This window comes from Hemitrygon akajei, chromosome 15 (genome assembly GCF_048418815.1).
Source record: "Hemitrygon akajei chromosome 15, sHemAka1.3, whole genome shotgun sequence".
NCBI classification, from domain to species: domain Eukaryota; kingdom Metazoa; phylum Chordata; class Chondrichthyes; order Myliobatiformes; family Dasyatidae; genus Hemitrygon; species Hemitrygon akajei.
In genome coordinates this window covers 66,049,417-66,066,475 of record NC_133138.1, presented here as the reverse complement: position 1 = coordinate 66,066,475, position 17,059 = coordinate 66,049,417, and the positions used below count along the sequence as shown (strand labels likewise).

General features: G+C 39.4%; 2 protein-coding genes across 6 annotated transcripts in view; both read right to left on the bottom strand.

The window, feature by feature from the left end:
- The window catches only part of crebrf (creb3 regulatory factor), a 57,359-nt gene extending 52,698 nt beyond the window's left edge, over positions 1-4,661 (bottom strand). For 4 of the 5 annotated variants that reach the window (XR_012101626.1, XR_012101627.1, XR_012101628.1 and 1 more), the window contains exon 1: positions 4,570-4,661. The gene's annotated coding sequence lies outside the window, so the exon portion shown is untranslated. Of the gene's footprint in view, positions 1-3,911; positions 3,932-4,569 lie in introns of those variants that run through there. The other variant, XM_073067705.1, reaches the window with a different exon arrangement.
- A 9,561-nt stretch (positions 4,662-14,222) lies between these two features.
- Positions 14,223-17,059, bottom strand: part of atp6v0e1 (ATPase H+ transporting V0 subunit e1) — a 48,450-nt gene continuing 45,613 nt past the window's right edge. Inside the window, exon 4 of the mRNA XM_073067703.1 lies at positions 14,223-15,531. The gene's annotated coding sequence lies outside the window, so the exon portion shown is untranslated. The remainder of the gene's footprint in view (positions 15,532-17,059) is intronic.

Here is a 17,059-nt window from a genome sequence, read left to right as displayed (position 1 = left end):
AAAAAAAAATTTTGGTGAATGGTGGTGAATCTATGGAATTTGTTGCCACGGGCGGCAGTGGAGGCCAAGTCATTGGGTGTATTTAAGGCAGAGATTGATAGGTATCTGAGTAGTCAGGGCATCAAAGGTTATGGTGAGAAGGTGGGGGAATGGGACTAAAGGGAGATTGGATCAGCTGAAGATGAAATGGCGGAGCAGACTCGATGGGCCGAATGGCCGACTTCTGCTCCTTTGTCTTATGGTCTTATATTAAATACTGCAATTAAGTCCCTGCTCAGTCTACTCTGCCCAAACTTTCCTCAAGGCTAAAATTTTGCACTCTTGGCAATATCCTCAATTCACATCTACACCTTTTCTCATGAAATCATGCATATGGTAGCCAAAATTGTTCTTAATAGCAAACTGTGGCAGAACAAGTATTATGTAATATCTATAGCATAACCATTATGCTCTTATATTCTATACCTGATCTAATAACTATTCCCTGTGCTTTCTCATGCACCTCATCAAATTATTCTGCTACCTTCAAGGATTTGCAGACATACACACAAAGGTGTGAAAGACTTTAGGTGTATTATCATAATCCCTTGCTTGCTGCATCTGTAACTCACACTCTTCTGATTTAACATTTATTTGCAACTTTACAACTGTTCTGGCATGTATTAGCATATTCAAGTATAAATCTTTTCCCCTGTCAAATGCATGGAGAATTTCTGCAACATCAAACTTCCTTATTTTGCTCTCTACATTTAAGTCTAAATCATTAATAAATATAATTTTAAAAAATCTGTGCAGCCAACCAGGAACAGCCTTTTGGTCAGAACAACAACTTCAACCATTATCCTTCGCTTCCAATCTCCAAGCTAATTTTCACCTTTCTCCCAAGAATTGTCCAAACATACACAACTGGGAATGCACAAACATCAGAAGCAGAGTTCTGAAGAGTTCACACTCAGTGTGAAGAAATTCCTTTTTGAGTCCTAAATGCTTGACCTCCTAACTTGAGCAATGCTTGCTAGCTCAAAGCACCCGTTAATGGAAACAGCCTCTTTATTCTCTCAGAATCTTATACATTTTAATGCTCGTATTATAAAATATTTTATCAATAAACTCAACTTATAATAATACAACCAGAGTACTTTTCTTTATGCGAGCTTATTCCAAATTTCTAACATTAAAAGCATTGAGTCATAGATGTGACAATCTGTTGCAGCTGAAACATTTAGTTTATTTTAATCTTCAAAGTAAGATAAAATGCTATACACTGAAATGTATAACAATTCTGCTTAGTTAAATACCAGGAAATAGAAGTAAGCACAAATTTCCATTACTTATGGAGTGATATTCTCAGAATCTCATTCAGCAGTAGTGCAAGTTTATTTCTGAGAATATAACACACAGTATATTCAATAAACTGATGAAACAAACGTTAAGATTTGTTTTCAGAAAAGAATTGGACAAGTTATTATCTTTTGTAATTGTCAATCCCAACATCACCACTGTAAGATAAAGCTGTATTGGGTCTCACTTGAAAAAAACAGAGACCAATTAAAATTATATCTATTTACTTTATAATGTTGCACTTATTACCTTATTTTATTATCATTTTATTATTACCTCACCTTTGCCAAGCAGGCTTATCATTTGATATATGTGATGGAAATAAGCTGAAGTGAAAGCTACAATAATTACTTAAAATCATGCAAGTCTCTACAAAACAAGCCCAAGACTACACAGTTCCAAACATGGGTTAAAAAAAAATTGGTGCAAGAGAAGTGGCAAAGCTTCTCAATACACACCTATCCTGTTTCCCAAGTTCGTTTTCCAGTCAGAAAATCAAATTCATTCACTATTTACCACATGCAAGTAAGATACCAGTGAAATTTGTTTGCCAACAGCCTCTAATCATCCTAGCCCTAAATTCTACATTGGTGAGACAATAGTGATGACAATTGGAAGTTTCTTTGCCCACTGGATGAATAAATTTCTTCTCATCACTGTCTAATATGGTGGTAACTGTGACCCTGTTAAAAGGCACTTCAACCACAGAAAATACCAATACCAAATCTGTTTTTAATGAGATCACCTCTCACTACTCTAAACTGAAGACAGCATTGGCTCAATGTGCTTAACCCTACTTCACATGACAAACCCAGTATCTGGAGTTCACTTGGTGAACTCCCTCACTGCAAATATATTCTTCCTTAATTGAGAAGCCAGATCTGAACACAATATTCTGCTGTTGGTAGAAACATTAAACTGGCTGTGTTTTCTCTTTGGGCAAGAATTTAGACCTGGGAAAGAGGTTATTGGAAAAACAGATATTCAGGCTCAATGGTCTCTCCTTCCTACGTCCACCCAATGAGTTCATAAATAACAGCAATCATTAAAGGATATACTTTACCTCCCCAGGAGTACTGGAATAGCCTTAAAGATCAGCTAATTTTACATCTGTTTGACACCAGGAACATATAATGTATATAACTTAGTAACGCATGCTGATTTAAGCTCACAGACAGAAACTATATGACTTACAAAAGGGGAAATTTACTTTCTCAAATATTAGGATTTTAGCATCATTAGATGTCACAATGGTATGACTATCGTAGGGCTGATGCCACACAGCTCCAGTTAATTGGGTTGTATCCCGACTTTCCAATGCTGTCTGTGTGGAGTTTATACATCCTCTCTGATTTCACATAGGTTTCCTGCCTCAGTCCAGCATGCAGGCTGATGGATTAATTGGTCACTAGTGTGCAGATGAAGTTTATTAGTTAGAGAATGGGACTGTTCTGTGAGTCAGCACAGATTTGATGGATCCCTTGTTACAAGAAAATATGGAAACATGTGCACATTAAATATCATTCATGTTCACACAAGACCTTTATGGGAAGATTCTGAGATTTTATTTCAGCTAAATATATCAAATTCAAAATCACCTAAACCCATTGCTGCTTGCTACAGTCAACATTCAGATTAGATAAAGATAAATGCTTAACTGTTTGTCATTTCATTAAAACAAGATGCTTGCAATATTTTGACCCTATTCGCTCCCTGAGCCACATGTATTTCAGTATAATAATATTCTGACGTTAAATATTATAAACTAAAGTTTAGGTTAAAACACTTCAAAGCATTTCTTAATGAAGCATAGTCTTCCCACATGCTAGTAGATTCATCCACTACAGTTCACTAAAAAGAAAAATACATATAAAATTCAAAGCTTGTAAACCAGCCAAGGCAACAGTCGTTTGATTTGCTGTCGATAAACTAAACTTTGGATTTGGAGATTTGCTAGAGATATTTATCGAGTTAGGACTAAGAAACAGAAATCTGTCTACAATATTAATAAAGTAAAACAATCTTCTACCTGCATCAGTTAAAATCTAGCTCAGCCACTACAAGTACCACAGAAGGTAAACAGGAAAACCTAAGTCCGTTATTCTACTTTGAACAAATGAATGACTTAATGGTTTGGAGCAAAAATAAAGGGTTTTACAGAACATTCTCCTTCCCAGATCGTCTTAAACATTGAAGGCGTATGTTTTTAATTGTGCTTCAATATACTTTTTTTAAGACGGACCAAAAGTACCAACTTCCAAGTTTGTAGATATTTCTGTAGAATAGGAGGCCACAGGATAAGCAGCACGCATACACGCTTTCCTACTAAGGGGGCGTGGTCCCAATGAAAACCTTCAGGAGATGGTTTCTTTGCTTTTTTATTTTAAAAAAACACGGATTACGATTATTCTCTTAAAACTTCTGATCATAAGTAATAGGTTCGCTGTGGGTCCACATTAATAATCAGTGCCAAGGATACATTATACAAAATTACAAGACAATCCTCAGTTGGTGCATTACCAACTTCCTTGTAAACAGACACCACGTGTAAATATAAATTGGATATTTACCCAAGATGGAATCTGACGGCAATAGTGAAATAATCGTTTTACATGGCTATCCTTTGAAAGCACAAAATGAGTAGGTTTTCCCCAAACTGACCCCTTCAAACATCAGCTGCAGACATAAACAAAACACTGCCATGTGTTTACATAACGGTAGATGGGCGGGTTCCCTCCTCCATCCTACACCGCATACAAAAAGACAGGCACGACCTATGACTCCTCTTCTGCTACAACCCCCGCGACCTGTTTAAGGCAGCTGCCAGTGAATCTCCGCTGATTTCCAGCGACGGGCCTGGCTTCATATTATGTTTCTCAGCCCTGTTTCTAACATGGCGACCAACACAAACAAACCCGCCGTGGGCGGGAACACAGTAACTTCAGAGCCCTGCCGATCCCACCCCTCCGCCTTGCCCATTGGCTCGCCCTTCAGTGTTGACGGAAACTTTCCCGGCCAGCTACTTCCCATTGGCGGTTTGCGCGTCAATCGGCTGACGTCACAGGAGCTCGAGGGTTTTTCCACCCTCTCCTCCATCTCTCTCAGGCTACTTTCTACCTCAGTGAGAGATCTTTAATTAAAAGGCCCCTAATGTCATGTCATCACCTCTGCTTGAGCCGAGACCGTTTCAAATGGCACCGACAGGCACGAAAAGGCCTCCGCACCTACCTCTGGAGATCCGGGGCGTGATGCGAGCGGAGCGTTCAGGGGACAGCCAGGCGCGCGCTTGTTTTGTTGATATCTTCCTGACGGGTTCCTGGAAAGCGCGTGACTGCGTCGTCGGGGTGGGGGAGGGGTCGCGCCGGAACCAATGGCCGTGCCGCCCGCGCAGCAGCCAATCGCAGACCCGCTTCTTCCCTCCCCACCTAGAACCAGCAGCTCAAGGTCTCCAGCACCACAAACTAGAATGTTCATTGCCTGCCACTCCGTCGCCGGGCGTGGGGAAGCAATGGGTTTGATGCATTTTCAAATTTACCCGTGACCCCTGTTGAATAACTCAGTCAATATTACAAGCATTTGCCGGAGAGTGTCTGTCCTTTCTATATATTTATATTCATAGCTCCTTATTCAAATAAGGCTGCCTGTGACTCAAAGTTCACAGTAAATTTATTATCAAAGTATATATGTCACGATATAAAACCCTGAGATTTTTCTTGATCATAAACCACAAATTTTGCCGCCTAAAGTACTGCTGTTGCAAGTATAAATGCTCAATAATTCTTTATTTTGCATCTTTTGTAATGTTCAGCGAAAAATAAACAATGGAAATGTTATGTGACAAATATGGCGATTTGGGATCATTCTGATAGCTTAGCTACACATTCTAATTATCTGGGGTTTTCATGAAATGAAACAATAGTTTTTTTGATAATGGTTTATTACAATATCAAAATGTGCACATTGCAATTACTTCAAAAGATGTCAAACTACCTTTAAGAGTTGTTGAAAATCAAAATGATCCAAATAATTCTTAAAAAAACCCTCAAATCACGCGTAGTTTAACCAGTCGGGAAGTCATGTTATTAAATTGATACAGTATTCTTACCTATCAAAATACAGTTGGAGAACATGCCCTGCATACCATTCATACAGTTCAATTTATTAGGACAGTGCAAGACTACAGCAGAAGCTTTCACATAACAGGGTGCAGAATAAAGTATTACAGTTACAGAGTAAGTCAGAATAAAGTATTACAGTTACAGAGTAAGTGCAGTGCAGGTAGATAACAAAGTGCAAGGTCTTAATGAGGTAGACCGTGCTAGGGAAGAGTCTTTCTTATTATATTAGGGAAGTATTCAATGATCTTATATCAGGATAGAAGCTGTCCTGGAGCCTGGTGGTACATGTTTTTAGGTTTTAGTATTTCTGCACAATGGGTGGGTGAGGACAGGATATCTGTGGTGGGTGGAGTCTTTGATTATGATTGTTGTTTTACCAAGGCGGTGAGAAGTGCAGCCAGAGCCCATGGAGGGGAGGCTGGTTTCTGACTTGTGCCAAGCTGTGTCCACAATTCTGTGCTGTTTCTAGAGGTCATGGGCAGAACAGTTACCATACTAAACTGTGATGCATCTAGTCCAAAGTAAATTTACTTACAGGCCTTGTATTTCTCTATAAAGAAATACAACAGTATTTACAAAAAAATTATACATAGACTCTAACAAAACAAGCTATGTGTAAAAGGCAAATTGTGCAAATAAAAATATGGAGAACCTGGGCTAAGAGTCCTTCAAAGTGAGCTTATAGGTCACAGAATAAGTTTAGAATCATGGTGAGTGAAGTTATCCTTGCTGATGATAGTGGGGTAATAACTGTTTGTGAACCCGGTGGTGTGGGACCTCCTGCCGGTTGGTGGTAGTGAGAGGAGTGCATTGTCTAGATGCTGCTTTCTTACGACAGCGCTGTATTTAAATGTGCTCAGTGGTGGAAAGTTTTGGCTGTGTTTCCATACTAAGCCATGATGTAACCAATTACTTCTAAAGAAGTGGAGACACTGTTGTGCCTTTCTTGTGATGGTATTTATGTGCAGGTCCTAGATAAGAGATCCCAGATATGATAACACCTAGAAATTTAAAGCAACTGATCCTCTCCACCTCCAATCCCGTAATGAAGACTAGCTCATGAACCTCTAGCTTCTGTGCTGAAGTCTGCCAGCAAGGAAGTCAATGATACAGTTACACAGGACGTAGAGGATCAAATCTTGGAGCCTTATGATGAGTGGGAGGCAATGAATGTAGTCAATGAAGAGCATCCTGATGTAAGCATCTTCATTGTCCAGGTAGTCTAGAGCAGAGTGACGGCCCAATAAAATGGCAGCTGCTGCTGACCTGTTGTGATTGCAGCAGATCCAGGTCACTTCTCAGGGATACGTTTTATGACCAACCTCTCAAAGCACATCAGTCAATTAGGCAAGTTGCTACATTCTTCTTGAGCACCGGCATGACTAAAACTTGCCTGAAGCAAGTGGGTACCACATATTGCTGAAACAAGAGATTGAAATTGTCCATAAACACTCCAGCCGGTTGATTAGCACAGGTCTTGAATACTCTGATTGGGGAAGACTTTGAATAATTTTGTGGAGACACACTCGTCATGACTCTTTATAAAGTCCAGGACAATCATAGCATATTCATTCAAGTCCTCTTATAAGTCCATGAACTGTATTCAAAACGATAATCTACTGCAAGTGTCTTTACTGTCCAAATGCTCCAATGTTTACGGCCAGGGAGATGATGACTGTTGCAACCCTTTTTCATTGGCAGGCAGATTGCAGTGAATAGAGGTTGTCTGAGAGTCTGGAGTTAATCCATGCCACTATCAACCTCTTGAAGCATTTTTAGAAGATCCGAAAGCTGGGGTTCCACAGGGAATGGATTCGAACCCACTGCTGCTTTTAATTACAATTTGGATAAACAGATAACAAATAAATTAGCAAAATTTGTTGATGATGCAAAATTAGGGGGACAAGCTGATAACATTCAGGCATCATAATCAATTAGATCTAAACAAAATCCAGATACAAGTAGATAACAGGCAGATAAAATTTAATGTAAATAAATGTAAAGTATCACATAGAAGTAGAAATATAAATATACAATGATCTTGAGTTAGCAAGTGCACTGCATGAGAAGGATTTGAACGTCCTGCTAGACTCATCACTGTCAACATTTAGACAATGCACAGAAGCGATTAGGAAGGCTAATAGACTGTTGGGCTGTATAATGCACTTAAAGAGAATGCCTCGACTTGTACACTACTGAGTTGTGTAATGCGCTTATGAGGCCTCACACACAAAATGCTGGTGGAACACAGCAGGCCAGGCAGCATCTATAGGGAGAAGCACTGTCGACGTTTTGGGCCGAGACCCTTCGTCAGGACTAACTAAAAGGAAAGATAGTAAGAGTAGGAGTTGAAAGTAGGAGAGGGAGGGGAAAATGCAAAATGATAGGAGAAGACCAGAGGGGGTGGGGTGAAGCTGAGAGCCGGAGAGGTGATTGACAAAAGGGATACAGAGCTGGAGAAGGGAAAGGATCATGGGACGGGAAGCCTAGGGAGAAAGAAAGAGGGAGGGGAGCACCAGAGGGAGATGGAGAACAGGCAGTGTGATGGGCAAAAAAGAGGGGGGAATAAAACTAAATATATCAGGGATGGGGTAAGAAGGGGAGGAGCATTAATGGAAGTTAGAGAAGTCAATGTTCATGCCTGCTGAGTTCTGCCAGCATTTTGTGTTTTTTTTTGTTCCTGCCATCAGGTATATAAGGTGTTGTTCCTCCAACCTGAGTGTGGCTTCATCTTGACAGTAGAGGAGGCCATGGATAGACATATTAGAATAATTTTGGTTTCCATGCTGTGTGAAGTATGCGAGGACACTGGAGAGAGTCCAGAGAAAGGCAGCTAGGCTCATTCCAGGTCTGCAGGGTATGAGCTTGAAGAAAGATTGAAAGACTTAAATCATTTTAGCCAAAATAGAATGAGAGGAGACATGATAGAGGTGTTTAAAATCATTAAGGGTATAAGTAAGTGGATTCCAGCTGCTACTTCAAACTTAATCCATCATCAAGTACATGGGGCCATAGGTGGAGACTGGTTAAGGGGAGATTTCAGACCAACATTAGGAAGCATTTCTTTACACAGCAGGCTGTGGACAAATGGAATAAATTACCTAATTGTGTAGTTGAGAGCAATTTCAAATCTAAATTCAATAGTTATTTCAACACACTATGTGAATAGGAATTTGGCAAACTTTGTTGGGCCAAATGGCCTGTTCTTGTCAAAAACTTTCATGTTCTAACCATTCCTAGATATCACTATTTTCTACTTTCATCTATTTTGGCTTAGTAAGGGATGTCTCAGTTCTTCTCAGCTACAGAAAGAAAAGAAACATATAGTCCTTCTTCCCTATACTGGCTTTATTCAAATCAAAATCTTGTGGACAGCTTCCTCCTCAACACCATCCTTCCTCAGGTTTACAATACCGTGGAATTCCTTTTTTGTTTTATTTCCACTTTGGTGCTGTATTGCCTTCTACCTCCCATCTTTCCTGCTAGTTCATCACAGCCCTCAATTCCTTAATACTTCATATATGTATTTACTTCCTCTTTAAATATGCCCAAAGCTCTAACCCCTACAACCCTCTAGGGTAGAGAATTCTAGAGATTCACCATCCTGAGAAGTTCCTCACACCGCAGCTTTAAATGACTACCCACTATTTTTATAACCACGTCCCCTCGCTTGAGATTCTCCCACTACTGAAACCACTAACTAATGATATGCCTGCTATTTTTCAATAAGATCACTCCCCATCTCCATTCTTTCAAACTCCAAAAAATATAGATCCAACTTCTTTAGCCACTCATAAGAAAACCCTCAACTCAGGAATTAACCTAGTGAATTAACCTATTTTGTATTTATTTTTCAGTACTGGTATTGCACTATTAATGAGAAAAACAATTTCCTCACGCCAGATCTTGTAGCTGCAGTAGTTATTTTTGGATAGAAATGGATTTTCTCTCCTGAATTTTGTTAAAGCTCAGTAGCCTTTGACTAACTAACAGCAACAGCATAAAGGCCTGAAGAATTAGTGTACCAAAGACAATTCAATAAATATGCCCTATTAGAATCAACATTAATAGAGCACTTATAGCAAACAAAGGGAGCAGTTTCAGATTGATTACCTTGCTCTGAAGTTCTGAAAGGTTGATTACAAACATTAATTTTCTATCTCAAATAATTATCCATTAGTTAGTTGAGCCATGGCTCCTCAGTAAAGTGAACCTCTACTGCGCCTTTTCAATAAAATAATCCCACAGTGCTCCTGGCAAAAGCCTAGGAAGTGAAGGTCAGGTTTTAAGAATGGAAGTGGAAGGATCTCTAAGCTACCCAAAATTAAAAGAGCACATTGTTAATGTATAATATTAAATTCAGACAGGAGTCAAATACATTAAGATTTAACAAAAAGCAAAATATGCATAAGAAACTTGAATCTTAACTAATTTTGATTGCTCCCTTTAACAGAGTTTTATTTAAAGCATTAAGATTCACCATATTGTTTACATAATGGTTTCAAATGCTGCAGCACTGATATTTAAAACTTTCTTAGCCACAGGTGAGGTGCCAGAGGATTGGAGGATAACTGATGTTGTTCCTTTTTTTAAGAAAGGCTCAAAGAACAAGCCAGGAAATTATAGGCCGGAAAAACCAACATCAGTAGTGGGAACCTTATTGGAAAGTATTCTAATGGACCGGATATATAAGTATTTGGATAAACAATGACTAATAGGGGTAGTCAACAAGGGTTTGTGCATGGTAAGTCATGTCTAACTAATCTGAGTTTTGAGGAAAGTTGATGAAAGCAAGGCAGTGGATGTTATCAACATTGACTTTAGCAAGGCCTAAGACAAGGTCCCACTTGGAAGGTTGGTCAAGGTTCAGTCACTTAGCATTCAATTAGGAAGTAGTAAATTGGATTTGACATTGGCTTTGCAAAGAATGGTAGCAGATGGTTGCTTCTGACTCGAGGCCTATGACTAGTGGAGTGCTGCAGGGATTGGTGCTGGGTCCATTGATGTTTGTCATCTATATGAATGATGTGGATGATAATATGGTTAACTGGATTAGCAAATTTCAGATGACACTAAGATTGGGAGTGTAGTAGACAGCGAGGATGAATATCAGAGCTTGCAGCGGGATCTGCACCAACTGGAAAAATGGGCTGAAAAGTTGTAGATGGAATTTAATGCTGACAAGTGAGATGTGTTGCACTTCAGTAGGAGCAACCAGGATGTTCCACAGTGAATGGTAGGACACTGAAGAGTGTGGTGGAACAAAGATCTGGGAATATAGGGCCACCATTCATTAAAAGTGGCAGCACAGGCAGATAGGGTCACAAAGGAGGCTTTTGGTACATTGGGCTTCATAAATCAAGTATTGAGAACAGGAGATGGGATTGAAGTTGTATAAAATGTTGGTGAGGCCTAATGTGGAATACTGTGTGTACTTTTGGTCACCTACCTAAGGGAAAGATGTCAATAAAGTTGAAAGAGTACAGAGCAAATTCACAAGGATGTTGCCAGGACTTGAGGACCTGAGTTATAGGGAAGGGTTGAATAGGTTAGCACTTTATTCTTTAGAACATAGAAGATTGAGGAGAGATTTGATAAAGGTATACAGAATTATGAGGGATATACATAGATAAACACAAGCAGGCTTTTCCACTGAGGTTGGGTTAAACTAGAACTAGATGTCATGGGTTAAGGGTGAAAGGTGAAATGTTTAAGGGAACACGAGGGCTTCTTCTTCACTCAGAAGGTAGTGAGAATGTGAACAAACTGCCAGTGAAGTGGTGCATGTTGGGTAGATTTCAACATTGAAGTGAAATTCAGACAGGAACATGGATGGGAATACTACGGAGGGCTATGGTCCAGGTGTAGGTCGATAAGACTAGGCAGATTAATGATTCAGCATGGACTAGATGGGCTAAATGGCCCGGTTCTGTGCTGTAGTATCCTTCGACTATGACTATCATTGAACTTTAGATAAAATGCCAAAAATACAGGTTCTCTTTGAACGCATAAACCAAAACATGATCACTGCTGCTTGGAGATCTTACTGAGGATCGAATGGAATCTCTCCATTGGCTTTTCTAGTTTTTCACTCCAACTACAGTGACATGTTGAAGACAGTATCTGCTTCAGTAGACATATACATATTGAAATCATGGAAGCCAAATATATATTCAAAGTAGGTTTAAAAAATAAGAAATAACAAATTTTAATCACTTTGTTGTGAAAATTCTAGCTTTATTTGCATTACTGCTCTTTCATGATTGACACCAACTACTTTCAGGAATTCCCTTCACAAATCCCTCCCCTTCTATTCTTCTCAGAATATGCCCTTCACTCCAGAGACTCTTGCCTGAAGCACCACAGAATTATTTTATTGAAAAGGCATAATACAGATTCATTTTACTGACAGGCCATAGCTCAACTTCCTCAGCAATAACCAACAGATTTGAGATAGGAAATTTACGTTTTTGATCAACCTTTGAGAACTTCAGATCAAAGGTCATCAACCTGAAAATGATTCCTTCTCTTGCCACAAATGCTTTTGAAATGGTTTACAGGTTTAAACTGTTTACAGGTTGAAACACTCCGGACGGGCACCTTTAAGGCCTGACTAGTACCAAAATCACAGAAAATACAGACGAAAGAAGTTGCCCCCAATCTTCCTCTGATCCAGACACTCCCCAGGCCATGCAAGGGTTCAGCGCACTGTGCAAAGCTGAAAATTTGAGTCAAAAATCCTGTGAGATGAAATTGCAGAAGTTAGGTTAATTAGCTACACATTAGTACAGATCTAAGTTAATTTTAGGTCTTAGTTAGGATTAATTATTATACCATGATACTACAAGTTTCAAAGTATGCTGGTGACTGTGGAATGCCAGACCACAGGCTTTCTACTTGTATTTCCATTATTTTCATATTTCCAATAAGTTTTATTTGTTGTTTTTGGGTTACATATATTGCTGACAACTTCTGAAATAATCTGGTTCTAATCTATTTGCATAATTATTGATCTTCAACTTCCACTTTAAATCATTCCCGGCTCATCCCCACAATTCTTGGGTACTCCATGGAAGCTGTTCACTGCTTATCATTTAAAATATTTTTCAATTTTGAAATACCAGATTCTCCTTAATCATTCTCATGAAACAGCCTTCCATCATACCCATAGCTTGCCAATAAATGCTGCCAATGAAGCTACTTGAGCTTACCTCGGACCCTAATAAGTTTGAAAGCAATTTTTCCAGATCCAAGTTCAACTTTTCCAGATCTAACTTTTCCAGAGTTGCTGTAACAAAGTCATTCCAGTCCAAAACAGGGACCTTTTGCCCATGAACAGCTCAGGGGAAAAGCCTGATAGTTGGCTAATCCTTAGACTTGTCAGACTTGGAAAAATTTGAAGATTTTGAACATCTTCGACACTCAAGCGTTCAAAATTATTAGATGCATCAATGATTTCCACACCCCCTCCCCCAATTACAACCATAAGAAAACATTTAAGTCAATCACATTGTAGCATTTCTCCATTCAAATGACTCAGTATCAGCTCTTAACTGCCACGGGCTTATCAGAAAGATTCCTGAACACAGTTTGAAGTTTACAGCAGGTTCACACTATCACTGCAAGCTCACAAGTTCCACTTTACTGTGTACTTTCACACAATTCACCATTACACAACAGTTAATGCTGCTGTCTCAGCTCCAGAGACATGATAGGTCCTGTCTGTGTGAAGATTGGACATTCACCCTGTGGCATTCAGTTTCCTCAGGGTGCTCCAGTTTTCTTCTGCAGATTGCAGTGCGTTGGTAAGTTAACTAACTAGTGTATGGCCCTTACTATAGGTTCATGTTAAAAGTGGTTAACAGAAAAAGGAAACCAAGATCATGTATGACCGAATAAGTTGCAGGAGCACAGGATATGAGAGGAGTGAGACTAATGAGATTGTTATGACAGAGGGAATAAAGAGCAGTAGCCAAGTTCATAATTTTGTTTACAAATCCCAAACCCACCAACACTTAGAAAACACATGCACAGACCTGCCAGTAACATCCAAAGTTTTTAGTGGCTTAAATGTGCATTAACAGTATGTCCAAAATTTCAGATATTATTTCCAACCAGAAATCTTTTAAATAACATGCACAAAACAACTTTCCACTTTTATATACAATTTTTTCCATTTATGGAGTGTGCTTATGTTAACTTGCTCATCAGCCAACACATTCTCAGCTATAATCTTACACCTGTTTGACCATGTGCAAGAAACCTGTAATTTATGGAATACTTCCTTTTCAACTGCATCACTAAAATATTTGTTCTTTTGCTGTCATCTTTCCTTTTCTCAGTGTACTTATGCCTACTAATTTTAAATCTTGGAATAATTCCTCGTGTTCATGTCTAGATTCACCAAGCTAACCCAAATGATCTGAAAATCCATTTGTCCTTACATGAGGGAAATTATACATTACTAGAGCACTTCCTAACATACAGCATTCTTTATTATATGAGATTCCTCAAAATTCGTCTTTAATCAAGCAGAGCCCACTCTTTTTGAATAGATACACAAATGAATTTTCAGATCTTAATCATTCTCTTGACATAATGAAAATAAGTTTTACAGTGGAATGACTCAAGGACTATTTTGATTTTTCTTCTCCTTTGGCTGGGTTGTTTTGGTAACTAAGTATACAAGTTAGTTACCTTGAGAAACATGCTTGATGTTCTCTATTCCAAATTTTGTTGAGAGTAACATCATAAAACTCTACATGACTAGCACAAGATTTATTATGGAAAATTAAGTTTAAACTTATTCAATTGAAGCCTACAGTACAAAAGCAATTTGCCAATATGTGTAGGTTCAATTTAATATAGAGAATGCATACAATAGACAACCCAAAATGCTTACAAGACCTTGCATAACAGGTTTTGAATTTATTGCTATTCATAGTTGATCATTAATCCTTCAAAGATACTAACAACTGGCATGATAATATTAAAAATTAACTGATACAGAAATGCTATTTGCAGACCATTTTGCTTCACAGGACAGCCTTAGCAGTGAGGCCTCCAGTTTATTCAGACCAAAAGGTTTAGCATGGCCAGAGTATGCCAGGAGAGGGCAGGAAATGATGGGGCAAGTGTGATGTGGTGCAAGGTCACTTTATCCTATTATCACTTTCTAGCTGTCTTGTTAGCTCTATATCCTACTGCAACTGAGCAAGCATAACTATTTTATTACTCAAACCCAAACATGGCTACAATAAAATGTCAAATATTATTCAAAACACAGAATCTATTCTACTCTAATAGCAATTCTAATCATGACTGCCAGAAGTAAATTAAGTCAGTAATGCAATCACTTCATGCAGGCAAATTGCTAGTTAATTTTCACTTCACAGAAAAACTATTTGGTGCATGTTTAGATACGACACAAGTTTACTTTTAAATGCCTCATCTGAAGAGGCAATAAAAACCACGGGCTTTTGCCAAAAATTTAAGAACCATACAATGAAAATATTACTCTATTTTCTTAAGCCAAATTAATTTCTTGATGGCAGACTTTGGGATTTACAAAATGTCAAAGTAATAATGTATAACCAGTTGATAAAGAGAAAAGGCTATGCAGTGTATTTTTTTTAGGATTTATTAAATTGTTTATTTTCCCAAGATTTAAATTATGTTCTTTACTGAAATCAAGACCTGCAAGATATTAGCTATTTCCACATTTCATTAGGCATTTTAGAATCACGTTAGTACAAAAATATGATCACAGAATAATCATCTATCGGATACACATAATTTCCCCTCAGTTTTGACCTGTTTTAAATCTTTGGTATAAATGTTGTAAAAAAAATGTAAAAAATTCTCTGCCACTAAACACAATTAGATTACCACTATGTTGCTGCTAAATATTCACACTTGTTAGTTTTATTGCTTCAACTGCCAACCATCACCTATTCCAGTTAACACATTATAAATCACAAATCAGAATTCAAATTGATCCATGCTGTTGAATGTTGCTTGGTAAAGTTACTCAGGTGCAGAATAATCAATTGTAGTTTAAGATATTTTCATTCTGTAAAAAGAGAAACAATGCATAGAATGTAAATGATTACCCACAGAACATCAACTTCCATACATTAACATGAATTTTTTAATTTGAATCCTAAAAAAGTGGCGTGATTATCTAAAGCAAACCAAGAATTGGCACAACAAAACACACAAAATGCTGGTGGAACACAGCAGGCCAGGCAGCATCTATAGGGAGAAGCTCTGTCAACGTTTCGGGCCGAGACCCTTCATCAGGACTAACCGAAAGGAAAGATAGTAAGAGATTTGGAAGCACTGGGGGGGGGATGCAAAATGATAGAAGACCGGAGGGGATGGGATGAAGCTAAGAGCTGGAAAGGTGATTGGCAAAAGTGATACAGAGCTGGAGAAGGAAAAGGATCATAGGACGGCAGGCCTTAGGAGAAAGAAAGGGGAGGGGGAGCACCAGAGGGAGATGGAGAACAGGCAAACAACTAAATATGTCAGGGATGGGGTAAGAAGGGGAGGAGGGGCATTAACAGAAGTTAGAGAAGTCAATGTTCATGCCATCAGGTTGGAGGCTACCCAGCCGGTATATAAGGTGTTGTTCCTCCAACCTGAGTTTGGATTCATTTTGACAATAGAGGCGGCCATGGATAGACATATCAGAATGGGAATGGGACGTGGAATTAAAATGTGTGGCCACTGGGAGATCCTGCTTTTTCTGGCGGACCGAGCGTAGGTGTTCAGCAAAACAGTCTCCCAGTCTGCGTCGGGTCTCACCAATATATAAAAGGCCACACCAGGAGCACTGGACACAGTATACCACACCAGCCAACTCACAGGTGAAGTGTCACCTCACCTGGAAGGACTGTCTGGGGCCCTGAATGGTGGTGAGGGAGGAAGTATAAGGGCAGGTGTAGCACTTGTTCTGTTTACAAGGATAAGTGCCAGGAGGGAGATCGGTGGGAAGGGATGGGGGGGACGAGTGGACAAGGGAGTCGCGTAGGGAGCGATCCCTGTGAAAAGCAGAAGGGGGGGGGCAGGGAAAAATGTGTTTGGTAGTGGGATCCCATTGGAGGTGGCGGAAGTTACGTTGAATTATACGTTGGACCTGGAGGCTGGTGGAGTGGTAGGTAAGGACAGGTGAGGCGACACTTCACCTGTGAGTCAGCTGGTGTGGTATACTGCGTCCGGTGCTCCCAGTGTGGCCTTTTACATATTGGTGAGACCCGACGCAGACTGGGAGACCCTTTCACTGAACACCTACGCTCGGACCACCAGAAAAAGCAGGATCTCCCAGTAGCCACACATTTTAATTCCACGTCCCACTCCCATTCTGATATGTCTATCCATGGCCTCCTCTATTGTCAAAACAAATCCAAACTAAGGTTGGAGGAACAACATCTTATATACCGGCTGGGTAGCCTCCAACCTGATGACATGAACATTGACTTCTCTAACTTCCTTTAATGCCCCTCCTCCCCTTCTTACCCCATCCCTGACATATTTAGTTGTTTGCCTGTTCTCCATCTCCTTCTGGTGCTCCCCCCCCCCCTCTTTCTTTCTCCCGA